The sequence below is a fragment of the Cryptomeria japonica genome, chromosome 10 (genome assembly GCF_030272615.1).
Source record: "Cryptomeria japonica chromosome 10, Sugi_1.0, whole genome shotgun sequence".
Taxonomy (NCBI): Eukaryota; Viridiplantae; Streptophyta; class Pinopsida; order Cupressales; family Cupressaceae; genus Cryptomeria; species Cryptomeria japonica.
This window is the reverse complement of record NC_081414.1, coordinates 807,566,522-807,594,302: the sequence shown is the minus strand read 5'-3', so window position 1 is coordinate 807,594,302 and position 27,781 is coordinate 807,566,522.

The window sequence follows — 27,781 nt, the reverse complement described above, 5'->3', positions numbered from 1 at the left end:
AAATAATGAGATATCACAGAGTGTTATGACTGTTACAGTTGATAGAGAAACACAGAGGTCACTGAGAAGGATTTCAGAGAACAGTCAAGGAAGAGAGTAAACATAAGGGTTTATCTAGTTAATATATGGATTACTGAGGTATGCTATAAACAAGGTAATATCATTTTGAGCACATAGAATTTGCTATAACATTTCAAATATAAAGTTGCAGATAATTTGTAAAGATTTCATTGTAATATTTTGAGTTGTAAGAGAAACCTTTAACAGGGTAAAAGACTCTAACCAAGTCTATAAATTGTAAAGCCTCTAACTAGGTGCAGCATTTTAGTTTAAGTGTTGTAAAATCCTTTAGCAAGGTAGATCTAACAGATCTTGATACTCCTAACAGGGTAAGCTATCAGAAATAGCTAAACATGTAGCTCTAACCGAGCAACCTTTATTAATGCAGTAGTGAAGTTATGGGTGTCATCCCCACTGCAGTTTTTCTCTCTAACCAAGAGTTTCTACGTAACCAAAATATATGTGTTATGGAGTGAATCATGTATGATTGTTATTTATTTATTTTAGCATTATATTATGTTATTGCACTATTCAATTTATGCTTAAGAGTAAAGTTATTGTTGAAGAAAAGTTTTGAAGTACTGATTCACCCCTCCCCTCTCAGTACATTAGTTTTCCATATTGGGCCTAACAATTGGTATCAGAGCTTCAATCTTGGAAAAGGGTTTAACTGCCAAAAGAGAAAGATCTTATCAATGGAAGGCTATAAACAATCTCGGAGAATTGTATATCTGCAAGAAGAGTTGGATCATGCTAATCGAGTGATTATAGACTTTCAAAGACAAATGCAAAAATCATTGAAAGTGAGAAGAAGATTATTTGATGATTTGCAGGACTCTCAAGAGTTAGTCAAACAAATTGAGACATCATCTGAGAATAGTATGTCTGAAGAGACTGAAGATATGATTGAAGTGTTGAAAGAAAAGAACAAAGCATTGACTGATCAGCTAAAAGAAATGAAAAGAGAACATGAGCATTTCAGCACGTAGATGACTGAAAATCTTGTTGTATTGAGGACAGCTGAGGATAAAGTAAGAGATCTAGAAAAAGAGAAACAACAACTTGAAGCATTAGTATCTGAAAAGAATGATGAAATCATAAGATTGACTGGGATTCAACAAAATCTGTCAGATCAACTAGGTTATGCACATCATGAAGCAAATCTGAAAGATGATGAGAATCAAGTATTGAAACTTGAAGTATCAAGGTTGACCGATGAACATGAAATAGAGAAGAAATCCAGAGAAACACTGAAGAAGAGTTATGAAGCATCAAAGATGTTGGATGAGCAACTGAATACAAGAAGACCCATCAAAGATGCAGGACTTGGTTACAAAGGAAAAGACTCTACCGAGAAGGGAATTCATACTACTGAGAGAGGAAAATCATCAAAGCAAGTTGGAAACAAGAAGAACATCAAAAGAAAGAAGCCTATTTGCAACTACTATGGAAATCAAGGTCATATTGCCAACATGTGCCAAATCAGAAAAGGTAAGCAACCGAATGTCACTAAGTCCAATGATTATTGTTACAATTGCAATAAATATGGTCACACATTTAACCAATGTAGGAAAAAGTCTGCTGGCAATTATAAGAAGGCAAAATTCAAAGGGTTTTGTAAAAACTGCAATAGATATGGACACAATACTGAGAAGTGTTGGTTTAAGAAAAATAACTATATGTGGTCTGCACACCAAGCAAATACTAGAAGCTACCGGACTCATAGAGAACTTAACTGACCATATGTTGTAGTACCATGGGATTACAATACAAGGATATGGTGTGAATGTTGTGGAAGATATGGACATATAAGTGCCAACTACTTTATAAGGTTTGGAATGAACAACCGAAGATCATGGAGAAATCCTGGTATGGCATGTTTTCATTGTCACAAAGTTGGACACTTGGTTGGAGATTGTAGAGATCAACCTAGAGGAGACACTGAAGAAATAAAAGGCAAATTACAGATGATTTGGAAAAAGAAGGAAATTGTGTCAAATGAAGAAAGCACCTTACCTACTGAGTTAGGTGCACCTACTCCAAATTAATCGGTAAAGGTATGAAAGGACTGCACTCTCTCAAAGGTCAAATCTCAACAGTTCCTACTTTATTATGTACTTAAGTCAAAATCTGCATAATTAAAGATGTATTAGTAAGTTTGAAATTCTATCAAAGTCTTTTGAAAGCACTATAAAGGAAACCTGTCAAGTTGGTAGCTACAGGAAGCCTGTCTAGTCGATAAATGAAGGAAACCTGGCTACTTGGTTAAAGCGGAAAAAGGAGAGTAAATCAGTTTAGTGGAACTGAGTGCATTTAATGTTTTAACCTAACCTGCACGGAGCCCGATAAGGTATATTGTGTACTTAAAGCATTTACGTGGTCATTTTTCACTTACCAAGTTTTCAACAGAGCAGAGCAAAGTGATTCCAAGGCGATCAAACCTGCTCCGAAGCAAAATTCAAGGTATTTACATCAATCTCAATGCATTGTTAAGCTTGTTTACTGATCATATCTGTTGAAGATTTCTTTTTCATATTTGTTAAGAGGAAAAGCGTCTGTCATTTGAAAGTTTTCAAACCCTAAGGATCTTTTGATAAATGGCACCGAAGATCCAAGAACCTATTGTTGTTAAGAATGTTTAAAAGCCCTCACTAAAATACTCTCTAACTTCCAAAGTAGCATCAGAACCAGATGACAAAACTGCATTTTCACTCATCCCGGATAGAGTTTTACTAGTTGAGGATGTCAGATTCTTCACCAAATGTCGAGTTGAAGAACTAGGTCATGTCGAAATCAAAGACACGTATGATGAATTATGCACCGATGGGAAATTGGATAGAAAGTATGAGCACATTAAGATCAAGGGATTGACTGAAGCCCTAACCTATCCCCGTATCTTCAAACCCCAATGGGTCAAGTTTGTTCTGAGCAGAGTTCACGATGATTTCTTGTGGTTAGAGGAGAAACCATTCAAAATCACCAAGGAAATCATTCATCTGATCACCGGTTACCTTATTTATGATCATACCCGAGCTCAGAAGATGATATCACAAAAGGAATTGATCACCTTAACCAGAGTGGAATCTGATTGTAGAGGATTGAAACTGAATAATGTAACTGATGTAGAGCTAAAGTTTGCTATTAGAGTGATAGGTTATCATTTCTTCCAATCGGCAAGGGAAAATAGTGTACCCTATGCAGTAGTCGACTTAGCATACAAAATTGTAAAAAAGGGAATGAAAATTGATCTTTGTGAAGTATTGCTGAAAAACCTGTTTGAGAATCTAAACACCGTCAGGAAGCCGAAGAAGAACAACTCGGCCAATACACTAAAGTTTGGATCACTGTTAGTATACATATTTTTCTATTTTGAAAAATTCTTTCCAACAGTCGGTAAAGTAGTTTGGGAGCTACACCAACCAGTCACCCATCAAATCAATGACTTTATCAAACGTCTAGGTGACTACTTCAATGATATTAGGGATGATTATTTCAGCAAGTTTCAAGAGAAGATGCATAACAGGTATAGAATTCCACCCCAGCTAGTGGAAAAATACAAAGATGACATATGTTTTTAAGTAGACACCAACTACTGCTATGTGAATGTTGTGGGACCAAGAACTCAATCTTTGCCACCTATGGGTTATGACATTGACTTTGACATCACACAACAGCAGATAGATGCCTTTCTTACACTACCAAGGCATGCTACCAAGCTAAGGTATGGAACATATGAAGAAGTGAAAGAGAAAGTAAAGATGAGCATTGTAGTACCAAAAGCTACAAGAAAAGCAACAAAGATGATCAAGGCATTATCAGAGAAATTTGGAGAAGGTTCCTCCTCCACACCTGTCAAGGGCACACTAGTAATCACCGAGGAGGAATCAAAAGCCCAAGAGGCTGCTATTACACTAAGCACCGAGTTGCCTAAAGGGAAAGTTCTGAAGAGGAAGAAACAAGACACGTCAAAGGCATCACCGACTCCCTCAGTAAAGCACCCAAACACAAGATTATCTGCAGTGTCACCGAGTAAGAAGCCAAAGACTGTTGTTGTTCCTAAGGTAACAAAGACCTATAAGAAATCTACTCGCAGAATCATTTTGACTAAACAGTCTAGTGACACAGAGTCTGAAGATGCTAACAAGTTTCAGATTGTTAAGAGTACAAAGGAAAATGTACATAGTGTTGCTAATTTCTATACTAACTTGAAAGAATATGGTGGATTTGGAGGATTCAGATATGTTAAGTATGAAACCAGATCTGATGATGAAAAGAGACAAATAGAAGAAGCTATCATTTGCACACTTCTAAAATTCTGATTGGTCCCATTGGAAGTATCTAACTCTCTTCCAAAAGAATTATATTTGCATATTGATAACAGGTGGAAATATGCAATGGACTCAGAGAAATAGATTAGAGAAAGAAGTCTAGTACATCTCTTTCTAGACATGTCGGTAGTTGAAATAAAAGAACATCTGACTCGTCAAACAAAGAGCCTTAAAATTGATGAATGGTCTGTATATTGAAGTGGAAAATGAGACAAAAGAAAAGTGGCAGGAAATCTTTCGACTCAAGACTGCTGGTGAGCAAGGTGAAGTAGAAATAGTTGATGTCACTGAGCAAGACCCTGCTAACACCATACAAATTGATGAAGACATCATGGACACTGAGGCACCTGAACAAGAAATGATAGAAGGCAATGCCTATGCAAAACTGGTATCCAGTGAGTCAGTTTTGGAACAAGTTCAGCCTTATCCTCCGGTCACTCATTCTGCTACAACCGAGGCCCCTCAAGATACTGAACAAGGTGTAGAGGTTCACAAGTCTATAGAAGGAGCAGCTACTCCTTAGGCCACCGAGGAATAGACCTCTTAGGATCCTACTAACACTAAAAATGTTACAACTGAGACCTTGAGCACCAAACCACTGAAGGACTCAGCAAAGGCAAAAGAAATTGACAAAAGTGTTGCCTCCACCAAGCAACCTACCGAGGATCCACAAGCCTCCCAAGCTATTGTATTGGTCCAACCGGTCAAATCTAAAGAAAAGAAGATGAAAAAGAATAGTTTCAAGGTAGATATATCGAAACCAATAGTGTTTCCCAATGTAGACATATCAAAATTAAAAGGGCAAGCACTAATTGAATTCCGTGAACTATGCAAAGCAAAGGCCGAACAGGAAAAACAAATGGCCATACAAAAGAAAAATAAAGTACTTCAGAAGGTAAAGACACTATTATCAGATATGCTACCCACAGCTACAGTGTCAATAGATGCAGCCATCCATATTCAACTGGATGAACTCCTCAATCAGATAGAGACATCTGGAGTAGATGCATCTGAATATTTGAGCAAGTTAAAGGACAAAGAGCTCACTACAAAAATGATTGAAGAGGTACAAAAAGCTATTGCTATTGGAAAAGTTAAACTTGTCAAATTTATTGCTAAGCTGTCCCCTCAACTCAAGCACATTCTTTATTTATTTCAGAAACTCTGTACATTCTCTTTATTCATTAAAGGTATCAAAAATAAAACAGAAGCAATTGAGAAAGAGATCACCAATCTCTCAAATAAGTTGACCACTGAGCCCAATTCTGTTCAGAATTTTTATACAAAGTTACAACAGCTCATGGCTCAACAATTGGAACTCAGGAATGAAGAGCACAAAATAAGGATGGACATTATGACTCTTCAAACCTTATTCATTCCACACTTGTCCTCTGTTCAAGAACAGATCAACCGAGCCACTTACCTATCTACTACACAAGAGGGAAGCACATTAGATGGCTTAATTTCTCTATTGGCTGACATTCAAGCACAAAATTCTTTAATGGACAGTGTCAAGGATGCACTCTCTGTCGCCCTCATCGAAGCAAGGACAAAGTATAAATCCATTTTTGACCAGTTGCCTCCACCAAATGGTAACTAAATTTTGATATTTGTCAAAAAGGGGGAGTATAGTATCAAAGTATACATGGGGAGTGTAGTATATAGGGGGAGTATACCGAGCAGTGAATAGAGAAGCAAACAGAACATTGATCACCGAGCATGCAAAATCAGAGTTATGTACAGTATATTGATAAGGGGAGTATATCTGAATATACTATTTCATTGACAAATGTATATATTGGCAGTTTAGTCAAATCTTGCAAGTATATAGATTTTTGAGTTATAAATTTGAAAGTAGTTTTTGTCAAACATCTCAACTAATGTCAAAAGGGGAGATTGTTACTACTTACTAAGATTGCCATTAGTCTTATGTTCAAAGTTATTCTATATATTCTAGTTGGTTACTTCTACCGAATCTTTCAATCGGTAAGCACAAAACAGTCGGTAAGCACAGTGCAGTCGATTATAGAAGAAAGTAGTCTCAGAGCATAGTATACACCGAACACTCTACCGAGTAACACTCTATGTCTACCGAGCAGAAAGAATGATATACCGAGTGAACACACACCGAGTGAAACGTGTTACCAGATTCACTGAACCTGGACATATATGGGAAACGTGTTAGAAAGATCGAGGAACAAGTAACCGTTATCACATTAGAAATTGCACTTAAAGATTGTGTATGATTTTGAGGTCATCTAACCAATGAAATATTTTAAATGGTTAATCATTCGAGAAATCATGTTTGTAAGATCGAAGCATGGACCAAATCACCGACATAAGAGATCTATTTATACAGCATGAATTCAGGATTATATATATGTGCAAGTATATATGTGCATGTGTGTGTGAAGCAAGACATATACAAAAAGGAAAATCATGAGATATCACAGAGGGTTATGACTGTTACAGTTGACAGAGCAAAACAGAGGTCACCAAGAAGGATTTCAGAGAACAGTCAAGGAACAGAGTAAACATAAGGGTTTATCGAGTTAATATATGGATTACCAAGGTATGCTATAAGCAAGGTAATATCATTTTGAGCACATAGAATCTTCTATAACATTTCAGATGTAAAGTTGTAGATAATTTGTAAAGATTTGATTGTAATATTTTGAGTTGTAAGAGAAACCTTTAACAGGGTAAAAGACTCTAACCAAGTCTATAAATTGTAAAGCCTCTAACCAGGTGCAACATTTTAGTTTAAGTGTTGTAAAATCCTTTAGCAAGGTAGATCTAATAGATCTTGATACTCCTAACAGGGTAAGCTATCAGAAATAGCTAAACATGTAGCTCTAACCGAGCAACCTTTATTATTGCAATAGTGAAGTTATGGGTGTCATCCCCACCGTAGTTTTTCTCTCTGACCAAGAGTTTCTGCGTAACCAAAATACATTTATTATGTAGTGAATCATGTATGATTGTTATTTATTTGTTTTAGCATTATATTATGTTATTGCACTATTCAGTTTATGCTTAATAGTAAAGTTATTGTTGAAGAAAAACTTTTAAGTACTGATTCACCCCTCCCCTCTCAGTACATTAGCTTTCCATATTGGGCCTAAAATTTTACATCAATGACAACAGTGCCAATAGGATGATGAGGAATTGAGCAGTGATATAAAGATCTAGAAGAAAAGACAAGAAAATTTAGGGGCAACAGATGAAGACAAATAAATCTATGATGGAGAGATTAGGAAGGAATAAATGGAAGAGAGGACAACATGAAGTAAAGAGGTGTCTGTTGGAGTAGCAGTGGTTGAAAAGAATGTAGGCAAAGAGATGCAAGGTGAAGACAATGAAGTGAAGAAATTGGCAAGAGGAGCCATCAATAATAAAATGAATGAAGATTTGTGGATACAGTTGGTAGCAATAGAGAAAGAGTGGAAAGACAAGATTAAAAATATGAAGATAGATGGAGCATTGAAAGATGCAAAGAGGATGAGTGTAATTCATAATGATGAAGTTGTTGCAACTAAGGTGAAATGTGGAGTAATGTATGCATATGCTAGTAGTGATATTGTGAAGCCTAATTTGGAAGAAGGAAAAGATGATTCGATAGTTGTCATTGCAGAAATGAAGCTAGAAAATATGTCGAATGAGGTTGTGGACACGGACAAGGAGGTAGTCAGAATAGTTGTAGTATATATTGTGAATGTTGGAGTATTAGTTAATTAGGAGAGTGAGTTTGAAGACATGGAGATCATAGATTTCCATATAATCATTTATGTTGATGAATGGGTGAGGAGAAGATATTGGAGGAGTATGGTAAACAATAAGGAAAAGTGCAGTAAGCAACTCTCTTAGAGGAGCGTAATATTGGTTCCAAAGTGATTGTGGAAGAAACGAAAGACAAGTATAGAGTTAAGTTTTGATTAATTGCCTCATGTACAGGAGCGTGTGATCTTTTTGTCCCCTGGGGAGTCTGATGTTGGGGCATCAAGTTGTTTCTTCTAATAGAATCGTTTAATTTTATTGTCAGTTTTAGTTTTGTAGACACAGATCTTGTTGCCACATCAATAAGAAGTTGAATAGAATATGAATGATTAATGAGAATTTGAAAATTGTTAGTTACAAATGGTAATGGAACAGTGAGAAGTGATTAAGCAGTTGGAAGAAACTGAATCCAGAGATAAAATTTGAAAATAGAGACAAAAGGTTGGTTGGTTGGATGAGGACGGAGAGGCCAAACAGTCGAGTTCGATTTGGATGGGAAGGAAATTCTTGACTCGTAGATAGAGTGAGCTTGATCAGGTTGGAAGTGGGATAAATCTATTTAGAATAGTTAGTGCAAATGAAAGGCTGAAAAAGTAGAGAAGAAAGTTGTGTTTGAGGGAAAAAGATGGAAGACAAAAGGTTGCACCGAAGGAGGATATTGGATTGGGTGAATACATGCCAATCGTGACTTGGTAATAAGTGAGTAGATCGGTAATTGATAAAAAATGTAAAGAGGAAATGAGGCCGTAAAATGAGAGTAGTCGAAGCCATGAGAGTGAAGGGTAGAAAAGGAGGTGTGATGAGATAGAAAAGAAGTACAAGATCATGGGTGAGTTGCAGAGGCCTAGTATAATGCAAAATGGAAGTCGATTGAATAGGTGTATGGCAAAATGTTTGAATGCAGTAATCTATTATGAATGTAATCCCCATCATATGATGTGCGATAATAAAGTTAATATTTTGATGTTCAGATTTTGTAGGATTTATTTATCATGTTGCTTCCTGGTTTTTATGTAAACTTACTATTATTTGACCACTCACTATTTCTGTTATGGAATTGGGTTATTCGATGTTCTGTTCTAGTCACAGTTTTGACAAGAAGCCTGTAGACTCTAGTTTTTTTCTTGAACTTCCTATCATTATTCCTTGTGTGTGAAATGTGTTTTTGGGGTTTTAGTTTGGCATTCCCATCACCCACTTTTCCATCAAAGAGAAAAGCTGAGATATAAAAATTGTTAACTCATTAAATTGTTCAACTTCTCAAAAACTTTCAACTACACTTAGCTCCCCCTAAGAGGTAGCCTCAAATTATTAGTCCAAAACAATAATATTCATGAAGTTCACAAGACTAATTCTCATTTATATATGCATTTAGTTCAGAAAAGGAGGGGCAATAAGCCCCAATTTCTTTTGGAGATATTCGAGAGTATCTTTAATGAGTTCTTTAGAAAAGATGTCAGCAATTTTTCCCTTTGTAGGCACATAATCAAGCTTCACTTCGTTCTCTAAAACTTGTTTCTTCAAGAAGTGAGATTGAATTGAAATGTGTTTTGTTCTTGAATGTAGTGTCAGATTCTTAGAAATATTTATTGCACTAATATTGTCACAAAAGGTAGAAATAGGTTTATCAAACAATATTCAAATGTCCTATTAGAATCAATGAACATTGAGAGGGGGGGGTTGAATCAGTGTTTTACAATTTACAAACTTATTAACCTAATTATGAAACCACCAGATGCATAAGAATAAAAGTAATATGTAGAAACATAAACCAGTCAACCAAAAACCAATAACACCAGAATTTTTACATGGAAACCCAAAAAGCGAAAAACCATGGTGGGATTTGAACCCACAATATTATTATACTTTGATTAGGAGTATGATAATATTACAAAAAGAGGAATGTACTTGCATTTAGGAACACTACTCAAATAGAAAAGAGGGCTACAACCTAAAGGACTCACTATCCTACAAATGATTATAAAAGATTACAATAGTGTCTGAACTAAAGAATATCATCTACTAATGCCAAATAGAAGTTCCAGTTAAGCACAATCTAATTGTCTTCCTTTGTTCTTCTTATCTGCACTATTTTGTTGCATAGTCATATATCGAAGCACCAAATCTGCATATTGATGCTTCTTTTTCTCATCACATATAAACATTCACACATCTACCATGCATCTACTATATCAAAATGATTATATAAGTCGATCTTATATATCTACATCAACAAAATAAATCAATTCTCATGTCGGCTTCCAAAAATGCATAACACGCAACATGAAACATGTAACGAACAAGTTAGCTCAATTCATCCATAAATCCATATGTTGACCTAAACAAGATGATAAAAAACTTTATATATGTTGACCCAATCTCCTCTAGAACTTGAAACCAATCACCAAAAGCATGCCAAGGATTCTCGATCACATGTTACATCAAAATAGCTTTGTTCTTCCTAAATTACAAATTACTGGACCTTTGATCTCATCATGAATCGACACGAGATATCAAGATTGCAGAATAAGTTGCCTCAAACCTTGAATCATCTACCTCTATTACTGCAACCAAAGAAACACAACCAAAATCAAGATCTGCATACTGTACTTATACTCTACTGGATACTATATTCCACCTTTCAGACTTATGCCTTAACGATAAAACAAATTTCTGGTAAATCAAATCTATGCATACTGGATATGATTTCTTAAACGAGTTACTATGAATGAGAACTCCTAAGCGATTATCATGCATCAATATTCACCGGAATAGTGTCTCTTGCCAACATGTCCTTTAAAGTTTGTTTCATCCATAATACCTGAGTACAACAAGTAGAAACAACAATATATTTAGCTTCAACAGTAGATAGAGATATTGAATCCTATTTCTTACTTGACCAAGCAACCAACTAGGGTCCAAGTGAAAATGCACCCTTGCTTGTAATTTTCTTGTCATCCACACAACCAACCCAATCTACATCAAGGGTTAGTGTAGTATCGAGGGGGGCCAAAAAGTGGCGATGTGAAAAAAATAGCCTTCCTCACCCACCTAAAAATGCGAAAATCTGTGTTGACTTTTTGCTTGGCTTGGGTGTCAGTACACCTTGGCATGGTAATTACCTATGCAAATCGGATATCCGATTTTTATTTGTAATTTTAATTTTAAAAATATATTATATATTACATATTACATTATATATATTATATAATACGTATTATATAATATATTATTATATTATATTATATTATATTATATTATAATAATATATTATATAATACAATATTATATTATATATAATATAATATAATATAATATTATATTATATTATATTATATTATATTATATATTATATTATAGTATATTATATTATATTATATTGTATTATATTATATATTATATTATATTATATTATATTATATTATATTATATTATATAATATAATACAATATTATATTATATTATATATTATATAATATAATATTGTATTGTATTATATTATATATTATAATATAATACAATATTATATTATATTATATTATATATAATATAATATTATATTATATAATACAATATTATATTATATTATATTATATTATATATAATATTATATAATATTATATTATATTGTATTATATATAATATACTATAATATTATATTATATTATATTATATTATATTATATTATATATTATAATATATATAATATAATACAATACATATTATCTAGTATAATAATATATTATATTATATATGTTATTTAAAAATAATTTAAGTATAGAAATCAGATATCCGATTTTCTGAGACATATATTTCGACAGTGACAGTCTCGTGAGTCATTTTTAACTCACAGGTCGCGTGAATTCGTCAAAATCCGATATCCTCTACATCCGATATCTGGTATTTTGACAAAAAATTGCAAAAAAATAGATTTAGAGGTAAGAATTTTATCGTTTTGAATCATTTTCATTCATTTTTTGTATTTTTTGTTAATGTTTATTTTATTTTTCATTGAAAATATGGTTTTTTCATTGAAAATATGGTTTTTTTCATTGAAAATATGGTTTTTTTTATGAAAACTAGGTTTTTTAAAATCAAATACCTAATTGTTTAAATTTGTTAACTAAATTTAATTGTTTACATTCAATTAGGTTAAAAATGGGGGATAACAATGAAAACACTGACCAACCACAACTGCAACAACCAAATCCTCATTTGCCAAACCCCGCCTCAATTCAAGATTTGATTGCACAAAATTTGAATGAATTGAGGGGGATTGCAGAAGTATATTGTAGGATCCCTCGTCGACACCCATTGTTTGATCCTCTCATGTCGATCATAAAAAGTATGGAAACCATGACTGAGGAGCACGATGCCGCCCTTTTGTGGTGAGATTCTATGAAGGAAAAATATGCAGATGGCTTGTCGTATAAGGATATCAAGGATCTTGAGATATCCAAAGCCGAAATCGCCTCATTGTTTGTAAAATCCCCGTATTGGTCAGCCCGTAGATCCCAAAAAAATAAAAATTTCTATCAAATGGTGCACAAATGATGGGATTGTGAAAAACTTTTAGGATTGTTGGTGGATGGGTTTTCGATAAACCACCCAACAACAATCTTGATATCCCTTTCTATTTCATAAAAAAATTGTATGTTGAGTTTGTTTTACACAAACATGTGAATGACTTTGACATCCAACCTTTCTAGGGTGTAGGCTTAGGTATGCCCCAAAATAGACCTGAGGCAGTCAAAGTAGTCCAGGGCCTGTATGACCCCCCTCCTCCTGTTGATCCCCCACCTGTAGTGCAACATCCTGATATCATTTGTGAGGCAGCTTCACAGACCATATCGGCTATTCACTCTTTGAGTAGCCTTTTGGTTTCTCGGGCTACATCAATAGCTTAGCCTACTCTTGATGGTAGCAGTGCATCTGGTGGCATTGACACATCATCCTTGGCTCCACACATATGCGTGCCCCATAGTTGTGTCATGTGTGGGCACGTATGCTTGGGTCCAGTTGGACAGCCCATCGATCCTCCTGTGGACAGTGCAGATTATGAGGTGCATGAGATGCATGATGCACCAGATGTTATTACATAGACTGGAGGATACCCTGGGGAGTCCTCACATGCTAGAGGCGAGGAGGCACCATCATCATACATTGATGATGTAGTGGTAAGATTTGTATTTTCATAGCTCATGTTATATTTTAATTAAATATTTATAAATTAGATAATATTAAGTGCTAATTTTTATTTACATGGTCTATTTAACAGTTGATGACCAAGGATGAGTTGAGACAAATTTAGGAGGGCACCTTGTCGGCCATTTCATTTGGCCTTGATAGCTTGACGGTACATATATTATTGCACCTAGTCATTTGAATTTTATTGTACATAAATGCTCATCATTTATATTGGTATTAATTAGATTATGTAGTAACTTGCATGTATATCTTATTTTACTCTTGTAGGGCACAAGCAGCACGAGTGCGGGGCAGTGTGATTTAGGATCTGGTAGTGGAGTTGGAGATAAGGGAAAGGTAATTGAATGCAAATATGATTGAATGAATAGTTTAAATAGCTTATAGTGATTATACATGTCTAGACATAGATTGATAGTTTCATATACTTCTTGTATATATATACAGAGAATTCTTGGCTTCACATCCTTGATGACTACACCCAGTATACCTGAAGAAGAAGAAGAGATGCCTCGAGTAGATGTGTGTTTACTTTATTTTTTGATTAGTAGATATAATTTGTTATTATCAATGATAATTATATGCTAACTTGTATCAATGTCATGTTTTTGAATATATGTAGGTTGTGTATGAAAATATTCAAAACATACCTCCTCTACTGAAGACATACATCAAGAGTCCTGCAAAGCTGAAGAGAAAACGTGGAGATGAGGTAAACATGAATAGTTCAATTATAGTTCATTTTTATGTTAAATTTTTGAATGTGAATTATATAATATAGCTAATATTAATCATGGTTTGTTTTCTTGTGCAGGACCCTTCAGAGCCGAGCAGTGCGGTGAAGAGGATCGATTTTGATGATCCATCAGCAGCTTAGGATGTTATAGATAGTTTTGGGATGCTTACATGTCTAGTTGGCATGTATATTTTGTATATGGACATACATTCATGTATTTAGACACATATTTTGTTTCACTTGGCGTTTATGTCATATTTGTGTATGGACATACATTTGTAATCATTTGACATTTTTATATATACAAAAGTTGATATTCGATCATATAAATTGTTGCTCATTTGTGCGTGGTGTTATCGTGGAAATCTTTAATCTTCATTCCAATAATTAACAATGGTTAATAATAGCTATTTAATGAATAATACAATTCATTTCATTTCATCGTAAGTGTTGTTTCTATAATGAACAATATAATTCATTTAATGAACAATATAATTCATTTAATGAACAATACAATTTATGAATAATACAATTCATTTAATCAACAATACAATACAATTCATTCAATGAACAATACAATTCATGAACAATACAATTTATTTAATGAACAATACAATACAATACAATTCATTCAATGAACTATACTTGATACAATTCATTATTACCTTATGCATGCTCCTATTTTTCCCCCCCACTCGATCTGATGCTCGAGGTCATACCCTACCGACGTCGTCCCTTGAGTGCCATAAGTGTTCAAAATTGTCAAAATTTGACGGGCCCTAACTCGAAATCCATGGCACCTGTGAACTATCCATTTGAACCTACGGGGTCATGAGAGGGGTCCCTACAAAATCCTATCTCAGTTTTTCAGGTTTCCCTACGGTTTTATTAGGGTAGCAATTTTTCGGTTGGCAAAAAAATCATCAGTCTCACTCAATAGAATGTTGTCGCGTGGCCGATTTCTCATTATGCTCGTCGCGATGATGAACCATCAGCTCCAACATGTCCAGCTAGGCATCATTACCCTATGCATGGTCCTATTTTTCCCTCCCACTCGATCGAAAGCTCGGGGTCATACCCTACCGATGTCATCCCTTGAGCGCCCTAAGTGCTCAAAATTGTCAAACTTTGACAGGCCCTAACTCAGAATTTGTGGCACCTCTGAATGATCTGTTTGAACCTACAGGGCCATGAGATGGGTCCCTACAAAGTCCTATCTCAGTTTTTCAAGTTACCCTACGGTTTTATTAGGGCAGCAATTTTTTGGTTGGCGAAAAAATCGTCAGTCTCACTTAATGGAATGTTGTCGTGTGGCCAATTTCTCATTCTGCTTGTCGCGATGATGAACCATTGGCTCTCGCATGTCTAGTTAGGCATTATTACCCTATGCATGGTCCTATTTTTCCCCCCACTCGATCGAACGCTCGGGGTCATACCCTACCAACATCGTCCATTGAGCGCCCTAAGTGCTCAAAATTGTCAAACTTTGACGGGCCCTAACTCAGAATCCGTGGCACCTGCGAATGATCCATTTGAACCTACAGGGCCACTAGATGGGTCCCTACAAAATCCTATCTCGTTTTTCAAGTTGCCCTACGGTTTTATTAGGGCAGCAATTTTTCGGTTGGCGAAAAAATCGTCAGTCTCACTCAATGGAATGTTGTCGCGTGGCCGATTTCTTGTTCTGCTCATCGCGATTATGAACCATCAGCTCTAACATGTCTAGTTAGGCATTATTACCCTATGAATGCTCCTATTTTTCCCCCCCACTCGATCCGACGCTCGGGGTCATACCCTACTGACGTCATCCCTTGAGCGCCCTAAGTGCTCAAAATTGTCAAACTTTGACGAGCCCTAACTTGGAATCTATGGCACCTGTGAAAGATCCATTTGAACCTATGGGGCCATAAGAGGGGTCCCTACAAAAGCCTATCTCAATTTTTCAATTTGCCCTATGGTTTTATAAGGCCAACAATTTTTCGGTTGGCAAAAAAATCATTAGTCTCACTCAATGGAATGTTGTCGCATGGCCGATTTCTCGTTCTTCTTGTCATGATGATGAACCGTCAGCTCTGACATGTCTAGTTAGGCATTATTACCCTATGCATGGTTATATTTTTCCCTACCCACTCGATCGAACACTCGGGGTCATACCCTACCTGCGTCGTCCCTTGAGCGCCTTAAGTGCTCAAAATTATCAAACTTTGATGGGCCCTAACATGGAATCTGTGGCACCTACGAACAATCTATTTGAACCTACGGGGCCATGAGAGGGGTCCCTACAAAAGCTTGTCTCAGTTTTTTAAGTTTCCCTACAGTTTTATTAGGGCAGCAATTTTTCAGTTGGTGAAAAAATCATCAGTCTCACTCAATGGAATGTTGTCGCGTGGCCGATTTCTCATTCTGCTCGTCGCGATGACAAACCATCGGCTCTGACATGTCCAATTAGGCATTATTACCCTACGCATGCTCCTATTTTATGCCCCCACTCAATCCGACGCTCAGGGTCATACCCTACCGGTGTCGTCCCTTGAGCGCCCTAAGTGCTCAAAATTGTCAAAATTTGATGGGCCCTAACTCGGAATCCGTGGCACCTGTGAATGATTCATTTGAACCTACGAGACCATGAGAGGGGTCCCTACAAAATCCTATCTTGATTTTTCAATTTTCCGTAAGGTTTTATTAGGCAGCAATTTTTCGGTTGGCAAAAAAATTGTCAATCTTACTCAATGGAATGTTGTCGCGTGGCTGATTTCTCGTTCTGCTCATCTCGATGACAAACCGTCAGTTTGGACATGTCCAGTTAGGCATTATTACCCTATGCATGGTCCTATTTCCCCCCCCCACTCAATCGAACGCTCGGGGTCATACTCTACCGACGTCGTCCCTTGAGCGCCCTAAGTGCTCAAAATTGTCAAACTTTGATGGGCCCTAACTCGGAATCTGTGGAACCTGTGAATGATTTGTTTGAACCTACGGGGTCACGAGAGGGGTCCCTACAAAAGCCTATCTTGGTTTTTCAAGTTTCCCAACGATTTTATTAGGGAAGCAATTTTTTCGGTTGGCAAAAATATTGTCAGTCTCACTCAATGGAATGTTGTCACGTGGCTGATTTCTCGTTATGCTCATCATGATGATGAACCATCAGCTCCGACTTGTCCAGTTAGGCATTATTACCCTAGTCATGCTCCTATTTTGTGCCCCCCACTTGATTCGACACTCGAGGTCATACCCTACGCATGTGACATCCATGAAGGGATATGAAGGGATATTTTGTAAACAATCAGAAACCTTTAATGATAATCAAGTTGAAGCCTTGAGATTTATGCAATATGGTTCAAGTCCAAAACTATACCCTGAAGTCACACACTCTTCCCTCTCCTAGCATACACTAATAAGTCACAAGTTAACATAGAATCTGGAAGGATTTGATGAGAGCATTTTGATTTTACTTTTGTCTTGTGTATCATAATAAAGACCAATTTTCCAATGTGACATCTTCATATGAGAGAAAAGCTTCATTTTATCTTAATATAGTTGTACCTATTTCATTATTAGAAAAAATAAATATACAAAGATTTGTTATTAGCATCCTCTATATTATGGATTTGAATTGATGTTCTCAATTAGTTATTATTTGTTCAACTTTTCTTCATAAGGAACAACCATCTGGTGGTTATCATATAAGGACAACCATCCATGACTTTCAAAGTAATTGATATTTATTCCTACACCTCACACTCACAAGATTAATAATGAAATGACATTTATGATTCATCAAATGCTGACAAAGTCTAATCAAATTTCAACTTCAAGATGTCTACAACATATCATATTCAACTTCAAGATGCATACAACTTACCATATTCAAGCTCATGCCAACCACCACTTGGATATTGTTATATGTCGATTAAAGTACAATATATGTAATAAAAGCATATAGTCTTACAAAATATCCATCATAGACCATCTATGTCGATTAAAGTACAATTCATTTGTAACTGAGGCACACTCACAATCTGAAGTTGCAAAGCCCTGTGGGAAGCATCAAATTAGAAATTTACTAATTTGACTCATACTACTGTGAAAAGCATCAAAGATGCTACTGCTAGAGAAAACCATCCTCCATTGTGGAGAGAATATTAGGTGCATCTGATGTCAGCGTCTGAAAATGAAACAATGTTATTCAATTACCAATATCTAACTGACTTTATTTTATAAACCATTAATGAATAAAAATAGACAAGGTTACCTGAGTGAAAGTTTGATGGCCACCTTGACTAGTAGGTGTTGATGTTGAAGGCCCAACATTAACCTATTTACCTAACTATCAATGTCAAATATTTGATTCAATAGATCATCTATCATGACAATTTGATCCACTGCAAATGTGTCCTGGCCACATGAATTTGAATCATCTTCATGATAATAAACACAACAAGACCCACAATTTAATCTTATTAATGCACAAAGGAATATGTACCATCACCAAGAGAGGGTCTTGTCAATGATGAATGATCTAGCATGAACCTGTATTTTTAAGAATTGTTAGTATACACATAAAATGCATGGATGAACATAAAGGATTTATGATAATCACTTCAACTAAAATGCATGATAATAAATGAAAAGGTGGGATTATGTACCATAAAAATATGTCCCTTTGAATTATATATCAACAGAACCCACTATGTTGATGCAAAAATCATAATGTGATACTGTTGTATATCATCAAAAAAGACCTTCATGAGCATTAAGGTTATGCGATAATTATATCATAAAAAATTATCAAATAGTGTTGTCTAATAACAAAAATTGTAAATCTCATCAAATGCATGATAATAAGTCGTGTTGCAAAAATACATCCCTTCCAATTATATCAAGTGTACTTGCTATGTGCATGCAAAAACCGTGTTGCCAAAAAAAAACATTCATTAATAGACTTGCATTTTGAACACATCCTTAATATACACATAACAAACTTGAACATTAAGGTTTAATGATCATTGTTTGAAATGAAATGCATGATAAAAAAATAAGGCACCATTAAAGACCTACTACTCAAGTGTGCCTGAAGGGTCATCTCTTTGTTTAAGAGTATCCAGTATTGCTTCATGATCAGCAGTAGTCACTATCCATAGCTCTTTGGTCTTCGGTTTTGCTTGATGCTTCAACAACTTGACATTTGTAGCTATAATAAGGTGTGAATACATTATAATGGTTTTGTGTCTCTCATAGTCTTCAAATGTAGGTATGCCATTCTTTCTAATCATGTATGTTCGCAACCAAGTTCCCACAACAACAACTGAACCTGTAGGATATGTGAACCCATCATCATCTGTCACTGGTTGTGTTAGCTTTTGTTTTCCCTATACACATCGTGCCAACCAATATTCTGATCTCTCTTCATTCCCTTGCAGTGTAAAAACTGCAAAAACATGTCTTGGTTATACAAGATCTGATAGATGATCATACTCAAGTGAACTTTCCATGTCATCATTTGACAAGGATATTGTTTGAGATAAAGGAGTTAGATAGTGGGGAACCCACGTATCAACCCACTCACTTGACTCGCACTAATCCCAATCACACCGAACACAACTCTAACAAAAACAAGCCAATGCTCATGTCCAAATGGTTCATGTACTTGCATCTAAGATGAGAAATGAATGCATCTTTGAAGAATCTTTAATTGTTTGACAATCCAATCTATCTCCCATTGTTCCCTCCTCAACCAACCAAAAGAATCTAGTCACTACTGAATCAAGAGTACCTCCATGTGACAATGTTGAACTACACCAATCAACAATAGAATGTGCATCAGAGAAATTTGCACCTGAAATCCTCAATTGCTCCTTAACTAGAGCTCTCTTCAAACATGCACCTGCTCCATCATGCTCTCCCTTCCCATGCCCCACCTCAAAAAAACACCAAATATGAGCTATACACCTCTCCACATGCATTCTAATCAACCAATAAAACATATGGGCATTCTTGAATTGACCCGTACAGTTATCTGACCATATTATATGTCGGTCAATTGAAATATCTTTCTCATGCAAGAACTCAAAAAAATTCTCGAAAGAATGTTGCACATACTCGGAGGAGTGTGACCTATGATCACTCATATAAAAATGATACTCCTTGATTATCTTCCTATCCTCTTCTGTACTATCAGGAGCATGTCTATATGTAATGTGAACAAAAATAGCAATCTAGACTGAATTGTAGTATTGAGACTGTACCTCATTATGTGGTTGCAATGTATAGTTCTCTGCAAAATCAACCACTTATACAATAGTGCCAGTCAGGAAAGGGTTCTTACACATCCTGAATTGTTGATCCAACCACTGAGACCTATGGGTGTGCCTTGCATACTTGTAGAAAATATTTTCCTTAAAATCCAAAATAAAATCAGCAATACTCACTTCTATTGAGACTAATTCGCATCTAGAACATTCACCTCCACTCTTCAAAGTATATTTAACTATCTCATATCTTTTTTTCTCAACACAATTATTTCCAAACTCATGTTTGCTACCCTCATGAAAACATGAAACAAACTTTGACAACCCACCGCATTTTGAGTACTTCTCTTTCAAACAATCATTTCTATAGGAATAGCAGCCATCATCTCTAGGGCATAAAAATAGATCTTGCAAGTCTCTTGATGATCTTGGAAGTAGCATTGCACCACGCTCTTGCAACATCTCATTAGTATGCATCATAGAACGAATATGACATAAAATTTCATGGTACATTGAAAACTCCACATGGTACTTGCAACAATAGGTATTGAGAATTTTAAGAGGAACACAATAAAATGGTTTCAAAGATTCAAAGGCCCTTTGTGATATTTGCAAAGTTGGATGTAATTCACAAAAAAATTTATACAACATTGCTTGGCTTGATTCCAAGAAATGTTTGGGATGCAGTGTGCAGTCTCGGTTGCCGATTCTTAATTTCAAAATGTCCTTTACCTTGGGTGACACTCTAGAATTAGAGTGCCAAAATTGTTGAATCTCTTCCTTCACATTGTCAGTCAACTTTCTATCAACACGTGGAAGCCTCCCACCAAATGCCCATGTATCTTGTTGAAGTGGATCGTCAAGTCTTTGTCTTCGTGCAAGTGCTCTATCCAAAGTTTTATGGTTTATGTTAAAATCAACACAAGTTTGTCTCATTTGACGAGCCTTCCTCAATTGATGGCTTACTAAGGAGGTTGTATTCACTCTTCGAGTGGCTCTCTTATCTCTTTCTTTGGTATTCTTTCCAATAGAAATGATAGCGTCAAATAGATTTTTTGCAATAATAGAATTTATCTCCATCTTCTTGTTCATACGAATCTTCAATTTGTTTAGCAATGGTCTCATCTTTATCATCTTTAGCAATTTAACAAAGAGTTGGCATTGCTCAGTCAAAGTCTTATTGCTAAAATTTTGGTTGAAAATTTGTGTAGCCCACAACCGAATGGTTCTTGTTGACCTCTTGCCTTCAAGATTCACAATAATGTTCTCATCAATTTCAAATAACCATTTTGGGGTTCTTGAAGGTCTTGGATTTGGAATTTGTCTTTCATCCATGAGAGGGTCTTCATTTCTAAAGTAATTAGGTGTTACATATGGTTCACTTGGTTGAGAAATTCCACCTTCAACGTTAAAGTTTTCCACATTTTCACCTCCTATGTCAAAATTTTCCACATGTTGAGCATTTTCATTATCACTTTCAACATTTTTAAAATTTTCAATATTTTCACTTTCAAAATCTACATTTTCATTTTCAATAACTTGTGGCACATTTTTAAATTCAATTTCCTCTTCAGTTGAAGTAACATTAGCAATATTTAACATACCTTGTCTTCTCCTCCTATGACATTCTCTACCTCTTTCTCTATACACTTCAATTTGGTCATTTGAAAGTTTTCTTTTGCATTTAGACTTCCGACGACTACTACTCCCCATTTCCCTCCACACATGCTCCTTCATGACTCACAATGTAAGTTTTCACTTTAAGAATCTCCCAAAAGCACAAATTTGTCTCTAGCTGTCTAAAAACCCATGATCCTCGATAGAAAATAGAATATGCAGACTCTGGGTCGTTGGAATCTATAGAATGGCCCACAAAGCCTCTTTTTCTCGGGTTTTTTGTACAAAAATCGGATATCGGATAAAATCGGATATTGGATTTTATCCGATATCCGCTTTTATTACAAAAACTTGTGGCCCCCAAAAAAATTCCTATTGCCGCCATTTATTTAGTAATCTGCCACATTGCAGAAATCTGATATCTGATTAAATCGGATATCGGATTTTATTAGTCATATTTTAGAGAGAGAGAGAGGAGAGGGAGAGAGGGAGAAAGAGAGAGAGGAGGAAAGGGAGAGAGAGAGAGAGAGAGAGAGAGAGAGAGAGAGAGAGAGAGAGTAGGAGAGGAAGAGGGAGAGAGAGAGAGAGGAGGAGAGGGACAGGGAGAGGGAGAGAGAGAGAGAGAGAGAGAATATGACCCCTAACGACACAATTTGGTGTCTTAAGGGGTCATATGGTGTCTTGGGACACCATAGGACCCCTTAAGACACCAAATCATGTCATTAGGGGTCATATGGTGTCTTAAGCGGTCATATGGTGTCCCATGAACCCTTATGACCTCTTAGGATACCATATGACCCCTAATGACACCATATTGGGTTGCTTTGGGTCATATTGTAGGGAAAAGGGGTCATATTGTGTCGTAAGGGGTCCTATGGTGTCCCAAGAAAACATATGACCCCTATGGACACCGTATGACCCCTAACGACACCATAGTACCCCTTAAGACACCAAATCATGTCGTTAGGGGTCATATTGTGTCTTACGGGGTTGTAGGACATAATATGACCCCTAACAACATGATTTAGTGTCTTAAGGGGTTGTATGGTGTCGTTAGGGGTCGTATGGTGTCCATAGGGGTCATATCCAGTGTCCCATGAACCCTTATGACCTCTTAGGACACCATATGACCCCTAATGACACCATATTGGGTCGCTTTGGGTGATATTGTGTCCTAAGGGGTCCTATGGTGTCCCAAGACACCATATGACCCCTATGGACACCGTATGACCCCTAACGACACCATAGGACCCCTTAAGACACCAAATCATGTCGTTTGGGGTCATATTGTGTCTTACAGGGTCGTAGGACACAATATAACCCCTAACGACATGATTTGGTGTCTTAAGGGGTCCTCTGGTGTCGTTAGGGGTCATATGGTGTCCATAGGGGTCATAAGGGGTCCTCTCTCACTCTCTCCTCTCTCTCTCTCTCTCTCTCTCTCTCTCTCTCTCCTTCTCTCTTTCTCTCTCTCTCTCTCACTCTCTCCTTCCCTCTCTCTCTCTCTCTCTCTCTCTCCCTCTCTCTCTCACTCTCTCTCTCTCTCTCTCTCTCTCTCTCTCTCTCTCTCTCTCTCTCTCTCTCTCTCTCTCCACCTCTCTATCTCCCTCTCCCTCTCCCACTCTCTCTCTCACTCTCTCCTCTCTCTCTCTCTCTCTCTCTCTCTCTCTCTCTCTCTCTCTCTCTCTCTCTCTCTCTCTCCTCCCTCTCCCCCCTCTCTCTCTCTCTCTCCCTCTCTCCCTCTCTCTAAAATATGACTAATAAAATTCGATATCCAATTTTTGTAGTCAAATTTTCAAATTTCGGCTCGAGAATGTTTTGGTATTTGGCTTGGAAGTGACAAGCCTAGAAAGTCAACTGAGAAAATGTGTTTTTCAGTATTCCTTGATTTTCCAGACTTTACACTAGTGGCTGATGACTTTTTTGTAACCAAAATTGATAAAATGAAAAGGGTTTTCTAAGGACGTTCCTAGCTTTCCAACAATGTAAGGCTTGTCTTATTTCGACTTTAATAAATAATTATTATTTATTTTCTAATTGAATTCTGACAATAGTCCTGATTGATATATTGATTGAAAAATACTCATAACTTTCAAACGGTATAACATTTTTTGAAACCGAAACATGCATCACATCCTATGCTTCATCTACTATAGGGAAAAAAATTCATAAGGTTTTGACTGAGTTATGGTGGTCAGACGTAGGAGTTTCTGAATATCTGAAAAGTTGTAGTAAAAAATTCATAAATAATTATTTAATTTATTAAAAATTAATAAAAAATATGTGTCACATCCAGACATGAGTCTAATACTTATACTATAAATATTATAAAAAAATATTAAGATTTGATTATGATTAGGGTGGTCAGACATACGTCTACTTCTTATTTTTTTCCTAAAATTTTAGTACCACTGCATTGAAATTTGAAATTTTCATCAAATAGGATATTTTTTTTCCAAAAAAAAACTAGTAGATTAGAAACTACATTCAATTTTCTATATATTCTCTTCTTACATATTTTAAAAATAATGTTCACAACTTATTCAAATTTTCATGTCAGGTTGCATAACTCTGATTTTCTGAAATTTCATTGCCACTTAAGGGCCTGTTTTGGCACACCATGATCCTGCACATACCCTCAATATAGGAAATAAGAGTGAAATTAGATCCTCTAGGATACCATAAACCATAGTCTTCTATTCCTCCTAAGTATCTGAAAATTCTTTTAACAACAAAAAACATATGTCTCTTTGGGGTCTTGTTAGAATCTAGCCACAAGACAAATGGCATTCATGATATCCAATCTAGTAGCCTTCAGGTACAATAATCCTCCAATCGTTGATCTATATATGCTCTAATCACTCTTCAACTATTCAACATCTTTGCTCAAATTACAAATAGTAGCCATAGGAGTACATATAAGTTTAGCATTTTACATTCCAAACTTCTTCAACGTTTCTTTAACATACTTAGGTTACAAAATAAATATACCATCATCCTTTTAACTAACTTGTAAACCAAGAAAAAAATTCATCTCCCCAATCACAAACATTTCAAACTCTTCTTGCATCCATAAAAAAATTTCTTACACATAACATTATTTCCTCCAAAGATAATATCATCCACAAAAACAACTACAATCAAGATATCATTTTCTTCAACCTTAAAATAGAGATCACTATCAATAGTACCTTTTTGAAAACCTTGCTTTAGAGAATACCTATCAAATCTTGCATACCAAGCTATGTGAGCTTTCTTCAATCTATATAGTGCCTTCTTCATTTTGTAAACCATATCTATAGTATCTAAGAGATTGTATCCTTCTAGTTGTTCTATATGCACTTCCTCTTTTAGTTCCCAATTCAGAAATATAGACTTTACATCCATCTGATAGACCTCAAAATCCTTGTGTTCTGCAAAACCTGGAAATATTCTAATAGCTTTCATTCTTACTATAGGAGCATAAGTTTCCTTCAAATATATACCTTCTACATATAAATAGCCTTTACATACAAGTCTTACCTTATTTCACACTATGTCCATCTTCATCCACTTTGTTCTGAAATTTCTATTTAGTTCTTATCACATTTTTGTCATCTAGTCTTGGGACAAATTCCCAAGTCTGATTCTTCTCAATTCGTTCAAATTCTTCTCTCATAGCTTTCATCCAATACTGATCGGTGCAATCATCCTTTACTACTATCGGTTGTCTCTAAAATTAATCATAAGTTTGCCTATTCTTTAGTAGCTTTACTTCTTATGATAAAACCTTTGTACTTGTCTCCAATAATCTGTGTTTCTGAATGATTTTTTAACACACACTTTGGAGTCTTAGGAGCAATTTCTAGAGAATATTCCTTATCATCCTATACTTCTATTCCTTTAGCCTTTTCTTCTTCTATTTTACCGCTAGACTCATCAAATTCATATCTCATCTCTACAACTGTATTCATCAAAGTGTCTTCATCATTTTTCACATTTGTTCTTTCAATAATTCTTCTTAGTCTTTTGTTATAACATCTATAAGATTTTATTTTAGTAGAGCAGCCAAGGAATATGCCTTCAATAGCTCTTGTGTCAAACTTTCCCAATTTTTCTTCATCTCTTCTAATATAGCATTTACTTCCAAATACTCTAAAATATTTCACATACGGAGTCCTTCCGTACCAAAGTGCATAAGATGCATTACCATGATTTCTTATATTCTACACTATGTTAAGTGTGTGTATTGCTTCCTTCTAGTATATTTTTGGCATACTTGCTTGGTTCATCATTGTTCTAGCAGCCTCTTGAATTGTTTTATTCATCCTTTCAACTACACCATTCTACTATTAAAAAAAAAATTGAATTCAACAAAAGTAAACCCTCCACCTCTATCAAACCTTGAGCATTTGATTGTCCTATCTATCTCATTTTCAACCATGACCTTGAATTTCTTAAATTTTTCTAGAGCTTCAATTTTTTCTCTTATACCCATGACCTTGTTGAATTCTTGTTCTTGTCAGACCACAAATATCAGTGTGCACTAATTCCAATAGTCCAATAGAAGATCGTTCCTTAACTTTGAAAGTACTCCTTGTTTGTTTTCCAATTTGACATTCTTTGCAAATAGCATTAGTGTGCTTTGTAATCTTTGGAAAATCTCTCATAACTTCAATTGAACTAATCCTCACTAGATTATCAAAATTAATGTGACACATCCTTTGATTCCATAACCAGCTCTCATTAATTTGTGCCATCAGGCAGTATCCGCCAACAGTCCCCAAATGATATACATTTCCATTTGTCCTCTTTCCAGCTATAATCACAATTCTAAACCTTTTGTTTATCTCACACCCATCATCTAGAAAAATAATACTATATCCATTTCAACACATTTGACCAACACTCAAAAGGTTATGATTTAAGCGTTTAACATAGAAAACATTTCCAGTATTATGCATGCTATCAAAATTGATTAAACAAATTCCAAATATCCTAGTTGTTTGATCATCTCCAAATCCAACAACTCCTCCATCAAATTTTTCAATATTTAAAAAATTACTCTTGTCACCAGTCATATGATTTGAACATCTACTATCAATAATCCATTCATATTTATCTATTCTTTCATGAAAAGCAGTTACAACAGTACCTTTTATTTCAGTAGCATCTTTCAGAGCTTTTTCCTTAACAATTTTTGTAAGGTTAGTAGAACAAGATTCTTCCTTTACCACCAAAAAAAGAATATTCACTATCTTCTTCATAATCATACTCATTATCAAAAATATTTACATCTTGAACATAATAAGACTTCTTATTGAACTTTCCTTTTAATTCCTTATTCTTTTGATTTGCAATTCTATCAAGACATCTAGAAGCATAATGACCTATCTTTCCATGGTTGAAACATTTAAAGGGCAATTTACCTTTGTACTTTCTTAATCCTTTCTTCATCCTTCTCACAAAGTTCACCTTAATCTCATCAAAGTTCTCTTTATCAAATTCCTCATATTTCACTGATTTAGTTACCTCCAAGACCTCTGATCTTATTTAAAACATCATCTAGTTTATACGGGTAGCTAGTTATATTATCTTCTTCATCCATTTGTAAGCATTCATATTTAGTTTTAGCATTTTGGAACTTGGCTTGTTTAACAATATCATATCCTTCATAACTCTTTTCTAATTTATCCCAAACTTCATAAGCAGATTCCAAAAATACAACTTTGGTTAATTCAATCTTATGGAGAGCACTAAATATAGAAAAAAATCCACTTCATTGTCTTGATCTCATCTAGAGTGTTCACCCTAGTTTGTGGTTTATTTTA